The sequence below is a fragment of the Corythoichthys intestinalis genome, chromosome 14 (genome assembly GCF_030265065.1).
Source record: "Corythoichthys intestinalis isolate RoL2023-P3 chromosome 14, ASM3026506v1, whole genome shotgun sequence".
Lineage (NCBI taxonomy): Eukaryota > Metazoa > Chordata > Actinopteri > Syngnathiformes > Syngnathidae > Corythoichthys > Corythoichthys intestinalis.
In genome coordinates, this window is record NC_080408.1 from 2,870,809 (window position 1) to 2,885,086 (window position 14,278).

The 14,278-nt window shown below is 39.5% G+C and overlaps 1 protein-coding gene across 1 annotated transcript in view; it reads left to right on the forward strand.

Moving 5' to 3' along the window:
• LOC130929558 (cadherin-6-like) overlaps positions 1-14,278 on the forward strand; it is a 127,502-nt gene that overhangs the window by 867 nt on the left and 112,357 nt on the right. The gene's annotated exons all lie outside the window — the stretch shown is intronic.

A 14,278-nucleotide genomic window follows, 5' to 3' on the forward strand; every position in this document is an offset into this window, starting at 1 on the left:
ACCGGGAAGACAGGCTGTGAATGCTCACCATTCAGTGCCATTGACGGGGCTCGATGTCCAATCCATTTTGACCAGGACGGGCGAATAAACGAACGGATTGGACGTCTTGCGTCGTCAATGGCAGCTAATGGGTTAATGATATTTAATGAATGTCTTTGGCATTGACGGCCATGTACGTCCATGCCATTGACAGCCATGTACGTCCTTGGCATTGACGGCCATGTATTTCGATTCTATTGATGCTAATGTACTTGGATTCGAGTGACGCATGTGTACATCTTTGTCATTTATGGTCATGTACTTTAAGAAATCAACAGAAAGTGACCCCGAAATTTTCCCAAATCAACAGGAAGTGACCCAAAAATGCCCAAAAAAACAGGAAGATCCCAATGTACCAACCACCACAGCAAAGCTCCCATCCCAATTTCTAGTGATATTATTCATTCATTTTCCATGCCGCTTTTTCCTCACGAGGGTCGCGGAGGTGCTGGAGCCTATCCCAGCTTACTACGGGCAGTAGGCAGGGGACACCCTGAACTGGTTGCCAGCCAATCGCAGGACACAAGGAGACATACAACCATTCACGCACACACTCACACCTACGGACAATTTAGAGTGTTCAATCAGCCTACCATGCATGTTTTTGGGATGTGGGAGGAAACCGGAGTTCCCGGAGGCACGGGGAGAACATGCAAACTCCACACAGGAAGGCCGAAGCCCGGGATTGAACCCTTGATTTCAGAACTGTGAGGCAGACGTGCTAACCACTCAGCCACCGTGCCGCCTTGTGATATTATGCAAACTTAAAAGTCAAAACCTCTAGTCACAAGTATAAACTAGGGCTGTCAAAATATCGCGTTAACCGGCGGTAATTATTTTGTTAAATTAATCACATTAAAATATTTGACGCAATTCACGAACATGCCCCGCTCAAACAGATTAAAATGACAGCAAAGTGCAATGTCCACTTGTTACTTGTGAGTTTTGTCGCCCTCTGCTGGCGCTTGGGTGCGACTGATTTTATGGGCTCCAGCACCCATGAGCATTGTGTAATTAAGGACATCAACAATGGCGGTCTGCTAGTTTATTTTTTGATTGAAAATTTTACGAATTTTATTAAAACGAAAACATAAAGAGGGGTTTTAATATAACATTTGTATAACTTGTACTAACATTTATATTTTAAGAACTTCAAGTCTTTCTATCCATGGATCGCTTTAACAGAATGTTAATAATGTTAATGCCATCTTGTTGATTTATTGTTATAATAAACAAATACAGTACTTATGTACCATATGTTGAATGTATATATCCATCTTGTGTCTTATCTTTCCATTCCAACAATAATTTACAGAAAAATATGGCATCTTTTATAGATGGTTCGAATTGTGATTAATTACGATTAATTAATTTTTAAGCTGTAATTAACTCGATTAAAAATTTTAATCGTTTGACACCCCTAGTATAAACACATACACTACTGTGCGACTTCCAGGGGTTAATAATCAATTGCATGTTGTTTGTATATAAGAAAAATAATAATAATGTCATTTGGGCCTATACAATAATTAAAACTGTGTTATTGGAATAAACTATTATAGAAGTATAATGAATTAATGGATAAATATGTTTGTAAACCACAGACTCAATATAATGGCATAGTGATACATTTGGTGATGAGGCCCTAGCCATGTATTAATCATCTAGCCATGTTATATTGTGATAAATCCACGAAAACTGACCAGTCAGAAAGCTTCCTCAAACCCACCCGTTATTATAAAAACTATGCAGAGTATAGCCTAAATAATTGTAAATTGTTGTCATAACATTTATAGTGTGGATATTATCTGAAATTGAGTCTTGTAAGTCCCACAGCATGGGAAGTGGGCATTTGCGTGTTGTTTTCAGCACCATTTTTCTGCGTATGTTCCGGGACCTCTGCCCGTCTCGTCATCCCTGTGCCGTCATATGTACTTGGCGTTCTGGCACCTTATGATTTAAAAATTAAGTACTGATCGTGATTATTACATGGCAACTGACCAATCAAAGAACTTCCTCAAACCCACCCGTTATTATAACTAATAATATTAATGTAAGATTTGTGTTATTTATTGTAATCTCAGATTTTTTGGGGGTATGCTTTACAAGATAGACCTGTTGAGAAACTAATTGCTGACTGTGTACTGTAAGTCCCAGCTGTGGTTACGTGGGCAATTGCCCATGCTGTGCAGAGTATAGCCTAAATAATTGTAAATTGTTGTCATAACATTTATACCATGGATATTATCTGAAATTGAGGCTTTTAAGTCTCACAGCATGGCAAGCGGGCATTTGTGTGTTGTTTTCAGCGTATGTTCTGGGACCTGTGCCCGTCCCTGCGCTGTCATATGTACTTTGCGCTCCGGCACCTTATGATTTACAAATCAAGTACTGGCTACTTCTGTTTACATTGTATATTTTAGTTTGCAGCACTAATAGATGCATTAAACAGTGTAATGTCAATTCAACATTAGTGAATAGTGGCGATTCTACTGGTCATACACATACACATTATCTGTGTATGATTTTTCACCAAATAATGATGAATGCATTGTATCGGGATATAAAATGGACCATATTATGATAGATTTTTTTGTGTAAAAAAAAAAGAAAAACTGTAAAACGCCAATCTCAACTGTACATAACCTTTTTTTTTTCTTACTTCATCCAACTCTTTCACAATAACAACTTTGTTGTCTCGTGCGGCTTAGACAAATATTCTCACAGAGGGCAATGACTGCCACAGCAGCGATTGCCATTTGTCTGACCAAAAAACACCCCTGCTGTCAAGAGTCAAAGGTTGCATCATGCAACTTCTGAAAGAGGTATATTTTACCGACCAACGTTAACCTACGCGATGAAAGACAAGACGTGAGAAGCAAAAATCCACACAATACTAATGGCAAAACGTTAATTAGTAAATGCAAGCAGTCTACACATATGCACGTGCTGAAAAGTGTTAGTGGGCACAGGTCCCAGGGTCAAAGAACTGTACACTGTCCCAACTGTGAAACATGTTCCCTGATTACCAAAAAGGCAGCAACTCCTCAATCGTAGACGTCCAATCATGTGACTCTTTTAATCATTCAGAATGAGTTTATTGCTACACTACACAAAACGATTTTGTGGGTAGTAATTACGATCCGTATAAATTGTATAAATTATACTAAAAGTACTGTAAGTTTTGGACTATAAACCGCTACTTTCTTTTCCTTCATTTTGAAACCTGCGGCTTATAGTTCAGTGCGGCTTATTCGTTGATATACAGTGGGACAAATAAGTATTTAGTCAGCCACTAATTGTTCAAGTTCTCCCATTTGAAAATATTAGCGAGGCCTGTAATTGTCAACATGGTTAAACCTCAACCTTGAGAGACAGAATGTGGGGGGAAAAATACCAGAAAATCACATTGTTTGATTTTTAAAGAATTTATTTGCAAATCATGGTGGAAAATAAGTATTTGGGCGATACCAAAAGTTCATCTCAATACTTTGTTATGTACCCTTTGTTGCCAATAACGGAGGCCAAACGTTGTCTGTAACGCTTCACAAGCTTTTCACACACTGTTGCTGGTATTTTGACCCATTCCTCCATGCAGATCTCCTCTAGAGCAGTGATGTTTTGAGGCTGTCGTTTGGCAACACAGACTTTCAATTCCCTCCCCAGATTTTCTATGGGGTTGAGATCTGGAGACTGGCTAGGCCACTCCAGGACCTTGAAATGCTTCTTACGAAGCCACTCCTTTGTTGCCCTGGCTGTGTGTTTGGGATCATTGTCATGCTGAGAGACCTAGCCACGTCTCATCTTCAATGCCCTTGCTGATGGAAAGAAATTTTCACTCAAAATCTCTCGAATCATGGCCCCATTCATTCTTTCCTTTACATCAGTCGTCCTGGTCCCTTTGCAGAAAAACAGCCCCAAAGCATGTTGTTTCCACCCCCATGCTTCACAGTGGGTATGGTGCAATTCAGTATTCTTTTTCCTCCAAACAAGAGAACCTGTGTTTCTACCAAAAAGTTATATTTTGGTTTCATCTGACCATAACACATTCTCCCAGTCCTCTTCTGGATCATCCAAATGCTCTCTAGCGAACCGCAGACGGGCCTGGACATGTACTTTCTTCAGCATGGGGACACGTCTGGCAGTGCAGGATTTGACTCCCTTGTGGCGCATTGTGTTACTGATAGTAGCCTTTGTTACTGTGGTCCCAGCTCTCTGTAGGTCATTCACTAGGTCCCCCCGTGTGGTTCTGGGATTTTTGCTCACCGTTCTTGTTATCATTTTGACGCCATGGGGTGAGGAGGGAGTTGAAAGTCCGTGTTGCCCAACGACAGCCCCAAAACATCACTGCTTTAGAGGAGATCTGCATGGAGGAATGGGCCAAAATACCAGCAACAGTGTGTGAAAAGCTTGTGAAGAGTTACAGAAAACGTTTGGCCTCCGTTATTGCCAACAAAGGGTACATAACAAATTATTGAGATGAACTTTTGGTATAGACCAAATACTTATTTTCCACTATGATTTGCTATAAATTCTTTAAAAATCAAACGATGTGATTTTCTGTTTTTTTTTTTTTTTCCGCATTCTGTCTCTCATGGTTGAGATTTACCCATGTTGACAATTACAGGCCTCTCTAATATTTTCAAGTGGGAGAACTTGCACAGTTAGTGGTTGACTAAATACTTATTTGCCCCACTGTATTTGGGTTAATAGGTGACACTTCCTTTGACAGCGGCGTCATAAGACCGTGATAATTATGACATGAAACTATCGTGGGCATTACTGAATGCTTATGACAGATGTCATTAAGTGTGTCCCGCCATTTGTTCTGGACTGTCCAGGAGAACTGATTGCAGAAGTTGGTGGTGCAGACGTTGGCTTGTAGATGTCTTGCCTCGTCAGTGTCAATCTTACTCAGTCAGTTGCATGACTCACACGTTGTGTTTCCTTGATAAGAAGGCCTCCTGTATCCCTTATGCCCTATGGCAAATATATTCTGCTTGTTTTCCTTAAACTATGGTATAAGTGTCATGTATTTTATATTGTGTGTGTTAGAGTAATACAAACAGTCGATCGGTAAATACGAGAAAAGATACAATTGTCTTCATTACATAAAATATTGTAGGACAATAACATTGTAATTGTGTTGTATTTTATACCTTAATATTCTTGCAAACTGTGTTATTCTTACCAATTGTGCTCTTCACGCAGCTGATGAGGGATCCACTGCCTTTAGCAGCCTCATCAAGCTCTTTATTTACGAGGCATGTCTACATAATGAAATATAAATCTTACATTTAAAGGGAGATTGAAAGAGCCATGGTTCATAAAGAGGAAATTACGTATTATTACTATTTTTTTAAATCCTCACAATAAACCTGGTGTAAGAATTTTCACTATTTGCTCCAACACGGTTTATTAGGGTAACACCAGGGGTCGCGTTAACCGAATATTTTCCGTCGTTGACTGGTATTTTTAAACGGTGACGGAAAAAACTGAAGTCCGTCCGCCATTTTGACAAGTTGCAATTCACACCTCAGACCACAGCGTGGCGAGTGAGCATATTAATTAGCTATTGTCTCTCTTAATGCATGACGTCGTTGGCTATTCTGTCAGAATATTGTAGCGTCTGGCGACGGCACCGTGATTGACACATCAACGCGAGGTTCTTATTGGTGCACCCGATGTGCCAGCGCGTCATCCAATTGGTGGACTAGATTGCCGCCTGTGTATAGACCCCAATCACATGACGTCACAACTCCGCCCCCCTGACTGGAGCCGCCATATTGTCCGTCAGCTCGTCGTGTTTACACATTACCGCTACGTACATGCCTCCTATTACGGCGTGTTTTTCTGCTCGTTAACATTAATAATCAAAATGTGAAGGCATGTGTGGCGGTTGGTTGCAGTAACAGAGAAGATAGACAGAGAGACTTAAGTTCTACCGTATTCTGAAAGACCCGAAGAGGAGAGCGAGATGGACTGCTGTAATTCGACAAGAAATCTGGGCACCAAACGATCACCACAGACTATGTAGTAGTCATTTTATATCTGGTAAGATGCATTTGATATATATTTAGAAGATTTTGGGCTGACAACCACAATTAAGATCATTGTGTGACGTTGGTGATTGGGGTCTATATAGTTGCCTCTTTTTCTTTGGGGGTGGAGTTGTTGTTTTGTTGGTGTTGTTGGCGGTAAGCAGAGTAAAAAGAGGGAGAAAAATACCACGACTTCCGTGTCTAATTTTTCGCCGCCAAGCAAGCGTTACAATATTAATTAAAAATGAATGAAAACTAAATATTTTTGAATATGTCATCGTTATCATTTTAAAAATTTAAGTGACGGGTAAAAATAGATTATGACCGGATTTTTATGACCCTGTATGTCAAAATGACAGACAACGAAAATGTCTAGCGCAACCTCTGGGTAACACCGTTTGTTTTCAACCACCAGATGTCCTTAGACTCCTCACCACACACCCAGCTCACAGAGGAATAGTGTGCAGAGTGTGTGTGTGTGGGGGGGGGTATGCGGCGGCTTAGCAGCACACAGACGCCTTTTTGGTGTTTTCGGTAAAGTACTCGATCGCTTGCCCGCACAGTCGTCCAACACACACATACGCACCAAAAAACAAACAAACAATAAAAAAAAGCCCAATCAAAAGGGGCACTTTGGGCATGTAGGGGCAAAGGGGCAGGTGCTCAAGCACCCTACACCCCCCCCCTGCACGTGCCTGACCATCAGGTTCCAACTCCTATTTCCAAACACAAATATTATTTAAAACATCCGTTTGAAATAACAATTGGAATGACTTTGACGTGTGATCAGATTGTGTCAACACTGTGTGGGATGAATAGCCGGTGGATTGAGCAAGAATCAGCCGGAGTGAGATCAACATTCAACTCTGTACTTGTTAGCCCTGAATCGCAATGGCCTTTTCTGAATCATGAGTTTAGTTGAGGGCATTTCAGTTCATTCTCTACTGTCCTGTCTGAAGCGAAGAGGTTATAGAGGAAAATGGGGTTCCATCATTGACTGAGTCGGGTTTGGGCTGCAGAATTTGTTTAAAGGGGGTGGGAACTTTGGGGCCAGAAAAGGGGGATGAAACTTGCAAAAGAATGGTTTGTGTTATTTATTGTAATCTCAGATTTTTAAAAGAAATCTTTTACAAGTTAGACTGTACGTTACTGAAAGTCACACCTGTGGTTGCGTGGGCAATTGCCCGTGCTGTGCAGAGTATAGCCTAAATAATTAGGGCCCGAGCACCAACATTGTGCAAAGGCCCTATTGTTCTGCAAAGGATTATTATTATTCTTTCTTCATGGCAAATGAAAATGGCCCATTTGGAGGTCTTAACATGCTCAAACTCACCAAAATTTGCACATACATGCAGATTTGCGAAAATTTCGATAATTTGGTAACGTTGTGAAAAAATGTCAATAAATGGCTCAGTGGAGCCCCCTGGAATTTTTAAAAAAGGCCTCTCCATTTAGGTTTTTTTCAATGTAGAGCGATGAAATTTGGGTAGTCAATACCTTGGGCCAAAATGCTTCAAAAAGTCTCCTGCACCCATATTCCAAACCCAACAGGAAATCGGGTATTTTGGATTTAATATTGAAAAACATGCCATTTTTGTCGAAAACCAGGGTGCACGTTTGAGACCATTGCGCCGAGGCAGTTAGTTGGATCCTCCTCAAAATTGGTGAGACTCTTCATGAGACATATGAGATGTTATCAAAATGGTGAGTTTTCATTCACGGGCCTGACCTGGGCGGAGTACCAAAGTCGGGTTTATATGGGGATTAGGGTTAGGGTTAAGGGTTATGGCTTCTTCAGAGCAAATGAAAATGGCCAATTTGAAGTTCTGAACATGCTCAAAAACTCACTAAAATTTGCACATATCAAAATGGTGAGTTTTCATTCACGGGGTGTTTTTTTTTTTTTGTGTTAGGGTTAAGGTTTAGGGTTAGGGTTTAGGGTTCACACTCTGCTACTTCTTCTGTGGGAGGAAAAAAAATAGTATGTACTTTTCAATGAAATATATTAGGGATAAATTGGTTCATCTGATGACAGCAGTGAAGAACTGCTGTGACTCATTAAGGCTGTTGCTTCACACTCTGCTACTTCATCTGTAGGAGAAAAAAAGATACGATGTATTTTTCATCATGCCAAAGTCGATGGGGTGCCAAAGTCGGACATTTTTTTGACAAAACACCAAATTCAGAAAATGACTAATAACTCCCCCATACAACATTCAATCTTTTTCCTATTTGGCATGTACGTGATGTATCCCAGCCTGAACTTGACTTCATTGAATTATCACCCATTAGGCCTGGCGCCCCCTGCTGGGAACAGGAATTGGCCTTTTTTACGAGACCGACTCCTCCTCGAAGGGAAAAAAAACCGAATGACCCCCCAAAAAAATCACCGAAAAGAAATTGGAGAAATCAACACAGGACTCCCGAGGGCCCGTTGAGTCCTGCTTGCAGAGCTAGTTGTAAATTATTATCATAACATTTATTTATAACAGCATGGCAAGTGGGCATTTGCGTGTTGTTTTCAGCACCATTTTCTGCGTATGTTCCGGGACCTGTGCCCGTCTCGTCGTCCCTGCAATGTCAAATGTACATTGCGTTCCGGCACCTTGTAATTTACAAATTAAGCGCTGCACTGCACCAACCGAACTTTCTTAGTAGCGTCATGTGGACGAAAGGCGCACTCATTAATTGGACAAATAAGAAGAGGAAATACCTCAGCACCACTCTGTGAAGCTCCACGCTCCCCAAAGAGGAGCGTGGAGCTTCACAGAGTGGTGCTGAGATCCTGCTTGAAATGTAACAGCATTATTTTTACAAGTTAAACTGCACATATATATATTATTTTATTACTGTCTTTTATTTTACAATGATAATATAACCGTCCATCAATGTGTGTCCTTTTTTGTCAACCCAGACATGCCCTAAACCAACAGGAAATGATTTAAAATGTACAGAAAGTGACCCAATATCAACGGGAAGTGACCTTTAAGTGCCCTGTAAGTGAGTTAATTTTGGTACACTTCCTTAATAATTTTGATGAAGAAATCTTTATGGTGCCAAAATAGGACATTATGTCCTTTTTACTTGTCACTTGTAATTCTTTTGTGTTAAAGTTGCGTTAGATAGAACCATGCAATCAACTCAAGTTGACATGACGCTAGTCTGACAGGGTGCTATTATAACCCATTAAAAGTCATAGTCAAGTTGGGCTACAACATTCCCTGACCATCAGTCATACATTTACTGTTCGGAGTCATTGTTTTTAGGCAGGTAGATTGTAGCTGCATGGGACTTTTACTATGTATCAGCAAAAAATGATTTGAGATGTAAACACAAGAGCGTAGGTTTGGTCTCAACATTGGTAGGGACGGTGTAACAGCATAATCTGCATGTACATTTTTTGCTCGGGATGGGACATAAATAAACTAAAAGATTGGGTTAATGGGGGTCAGGGCTACATTTCTCGAGAATATGAACCTAATTAATTGATAGGCCAAATCAGGGGGTGCTCATTATGTCGATCACGATCGCCCAGTCGATCGCAGCGCTAGTGTGGGTAGTTCGTGGCATCCCAAGATTTTTTTTTTTTAATGTACATAGTTAATAATTATGATTATGTTGTGTTGTGTGAGCAACGTATGAGTTTATGCAACATCCCTCTCTCTCTAAGCAGCTTTTTGCTCACGTTTTTTTGGTTCTATAGTTTCCAGCAGAGTTTGCTACATTTCTCGGAGTTTACTGTAATTAAGGTTATCAGTAGAAAACACAAACAGAAGGACACTTCTCTCTAAGCAGCTTCCTACTCGAGTTTATCAGGTTAGCAAGTTCACACAGTTTAATGTTATGCTAGCTCTGATGCAGGTCGGACTTTCACTAACAAAAATAGTGGTGTTTTTCCCACCTCCACAATATTGGCGTCTTTTGAAATTACTTACAGTGGCTGCTGCTGGCTGAAAAAACTTCTAATTTCCCTCCTCTTTTGAAGGGGGCGGAGGAGGTGGCGGCATGTTGTCGACATAGGGGCTGGGCAAGTGTGAGCGTGATTGTGTGTCGGGGGCAGATGAAGTCATCAGCCAATCAAACGTGTGTTTGAAGGGGAGATGGACCTGCGCATTCAGCAAGTGAAAAGGGGTAAATATAAGTTTTTACTAGAGATGTCCCGATCACGTCATTTTTCAAGAATCGGAATCGGCAAAAAATATCGGCCATGCCTTTTTTTTTTTTTTTTTTTTTTTTAATTAAATCGTTTTCTAATTGTATTTAACGTTACAAACATAATATGTTACACTCATCCAGAGTCTTTAGTTTAGGCTTAAGTTAGGGTTATCAAATTTATCCCGATAACCGTGGTAATTAATTTTATTAAAAATGTATCATGTTAAAATATTTAACGAAATTAATGCATGCGCTGCACGACTCACTCACGCATTGTCGCGCTCAATCTGTAATGGCGCCGTTTTACCTATATAGAGAGATAAAAGGCAGCATATAATGAGTAGAGTGAATTTTGGCAGCTTTTGGAGCCTTTTTATAATTGGCTAAAGCCTTACAATCCCTCTCACTATGATTAAAAATATCATGGGAAGCAATGTGGGGAAGCAAGGTAGCAATTGATCTTTTTCTTAACACCTTATTTCCCAACACAGAGAAGATATATCAATTGGTAGCACTACGCACAGTCATGGTTCCACTTCCCATCATGCATTTGGCCATGGCTACAGTATCATATACTGAAAGCTCAACAAATACACTAGATGGCAATATTTAGTCACAATATACACAGTCACAAGTCTTTCTATCCGTGGATCCCTCTCACAGAAAGAATGTTAATAAATGTAAATGCCATCTTGTGGATTTATTGTCATAATAAACAAATACAGTACTTATGTACTGTATGTTGAATGTATATATTCGTCCGAGTTTTAGTCATTTTTTTCTTAATGCATTGCCAAAATGTATATGATCGGGAAAAACCCTAGTTTTTACATAAAGAAAATAATTCACTTAATAATGGTAGGGTCAATGCTTTTCTTGCAACATATGGGAATACAATATAAATTACCTATATAACTGAACAAATTATATAATGCATATAAGTTTGCTTAAAAGTTGGTGGGAACAATTTGAGCATCCTGAAAAGTTGGTAGTGTTATGTCAATATACCGTCCCTATGCAAACCTACGCCCTTGTGTAAAAATGAACGACACTACATGATCGATGTCAGTGCAACTAAACAGGCATAATATTGAGCAATATAGGATTTATTCCTCCAAATTTGAAAGAAAAAAAAAATCAAAGAAATGTCACGTGTCATGATGAGATGGCAACAGGTTTAGGGCTTGGCTATGCTAGGCTACGTGCCCAATGCTATACTGTATACTAGGGCTGTCAAACGATTAAAATTTTTAATCGAGTTAATCACAGCTTAAAAATTAATTAATCGTAATTAATTGCAATTCAAACCATCTATAAAACATGCCATATTTTTCTGTAAATTATTGTTGGAATGGAAAGATAAGACACAAGACGGACATATACATTCCACATACTGTACATAAGTACTGTATTTGTTTATTATAACAATAAATCAACAAGATGGAATTAACATTCTGTTAAAGCGATCCATGGATGGAAAGACTTGTAGTTCTTAAAGGATAAATGTTACTACAAGTTATAGAAATTTTATATTAAAACCCCTCATAATGTTTTCATTTTAATAAAATTTGTAAAATTTTCAATCAAAAAATAAACTAGTAGCTCGCCATCGTTGATGTCAATAATTACACAATGCTCATTGTGCTTAAACCCATAAATTCAGTCGCACCAAAGCGCGAGGGAGACAAAAAAACACAAGTAACAAATGGACATGTCACTGTGCTGTCATTTTAATCTGAGCGGGGCATGTGCGTTAACTCCGTCAAATATTTTAACGTGATGAATTTTAAAAGATTAATTACCGCCCATTAGTGCGATAATTTTGACAGCCCTACTATATACATCTCTATATTTGTAAAAAGAAAAAAAACGTTAAACATAGAATTTTGACATGTTTAAAACATGTTTTTTGAAGGGGAATTCGCTAGCTTAGCTATATCGGTTATGAATTGAAAAAGAAAAAAAAGCTTTATTACAGTGGTATTAAAAAGTATCTGAACCTTTTGGAATTTCTCACATTTCTGCATAAAATCACCATCAAATATGAGCTGATCTTTGCCAAAATCACACGGATGAAAAAAACAGTGTCTGCTTTAACTGAAACCACCCAAACATTTATAGGTTTTCATATTTTAATGAGGATAGCATGCAAACAATGACAGAAGAGGGGAAAATAAGTAACTGAACCCTCTGCCTAAGGAGACTTAAAGGGCAATTGAAACCAATTTTTACCGGTAAGATATGTCTTGATGAGAAGCATTGTCTGTTGTGCACCATGGCCTGCGAAGGCCTACGATCAATGATTGTTGATTTATATAAAGCTGAATGGGAAAGGATACAAAAGCATCTCTAAAAGTCTGGATGTTCATCAATCGACAGTCAGAGAAGTTGTCTGCAAATGGAGAAAGTTTGGCACTGTTGCTTCTCTCACAAGCAGTGGCCTTTCACCAAATATGACGCCAACAGTTCAGCGCAGAATACTCAGAGAGGTCAAAAACAACCCTAGAGTGCCTGCTAAAAAGACTTACAGAAATCCAATATTTCTGTGCACACATCAACTATATGTAAAACTATGGCCAAGAATGGAGTTCATGGGAGGACTCCACGGAGGAAGCCACTGCTGTCTGCTCGTTTAATGTTCGCAAAAAGGCACTTGGACACTCCACAGAAGTTTTGGCAAAATATTTTGTGGCCTGATGAAACCAAAGTTGAATTGATTGGGAGTAACACACAATGTCATGTCTGGAGGGAGCATCATGATTTGGGGCTGTTTTGCTGCCTGGGCTACTTGCAATCATTAATGGAGGAATGAATTCAAAAGTTTCGCAGGAAAAAACCTGAGGCCGTCTGTCAGATAGTTGAAGCTAAAAAGAGGATGGATGCTGCAACAAGACAATGATCCAAAACATAGAAGTAAATCAACTTTTAGAATGGTTTCAGAAGAACAAAATGCACGTTCTGGAGTGGCCAAGTCAAAGTCCAGACTTGAACCCTATTGAGATGCTGTGGCATGACCTAAAGATAGCGATTCATGCCAAACACACCAGGAATCTGACTGAACTACAGCAGTTTTGTCGAGAATAATGGGCCAAGATTAGTCCTGATTAATGTACCAGACTGATCTGCAGCTACAGGAAGCATCTGGTTGAAGTTATTGCTGACAAAGGCGGGCCACAAAATATTAAATTACTTATTTTTCCCCCTTCTCTCATTGTTTGCATACTATCCACATTAAAATATGAAAACCTATAAATGTTTGGGTGGTTTTAGTTAAAGCAGACACTGTTTTGCCATCTGTGTGATTTTGACAAAGATCAGGTCACATTTGATGGGGATTTTATGCAGAAATGTGAGAAATTCCAAAAGGTTTAGATACTTTTTCATACCACTGTATCTCACTCTGTTTGGTAAATGCACATGTGTAACTTGTTGGATTTGGTACCTTTAGCTAGGTTAAGAAGCACCGCTCTAGGTCAAAGGTAAACGCAGGAATGCCAAATGATATACAGTACTGTAGTAGGGAACTTGTTAGTCAGGTGTGGTTACTTGATGTCACACCTATTTTTGAGTACTCTACTGTATTTGACTGTACTGAATGACACACAACAAGTTGTAAGGTAGCACAGTAACGAATTAGTCTTTTCCAGGATGGATGGCCAAAATTTGGATTGGCTTTTAATTTATTTATTTATTTTCATTCCGGTCCTTTAAGAATGAACCTGAATGTATTTAATAAATTCAACAAGCATCCATTTTGTCAATGGTCAGAAAACCATTGAACAAAATTCAGTCTTATTCATGGGTGTCCGAACCTGTCCTCAAGGGCCGCTGTGGGTCCTGTTTTTTTGTTCCTACCAATCGAGCACAGACAGTCTAACCAATGAACAAACAGCACCTGACTGCAATCAACTGATTACACTTGCGAGACACCTGATTGGTGAAAAGATGTTATCTTGTTTTGTAGGAATGAAATCCAGCACCCACTGCGGCCCTATGTGGAATAGTTTGGACACCACTGGTCTTATTTGTTCGCGTATATATAA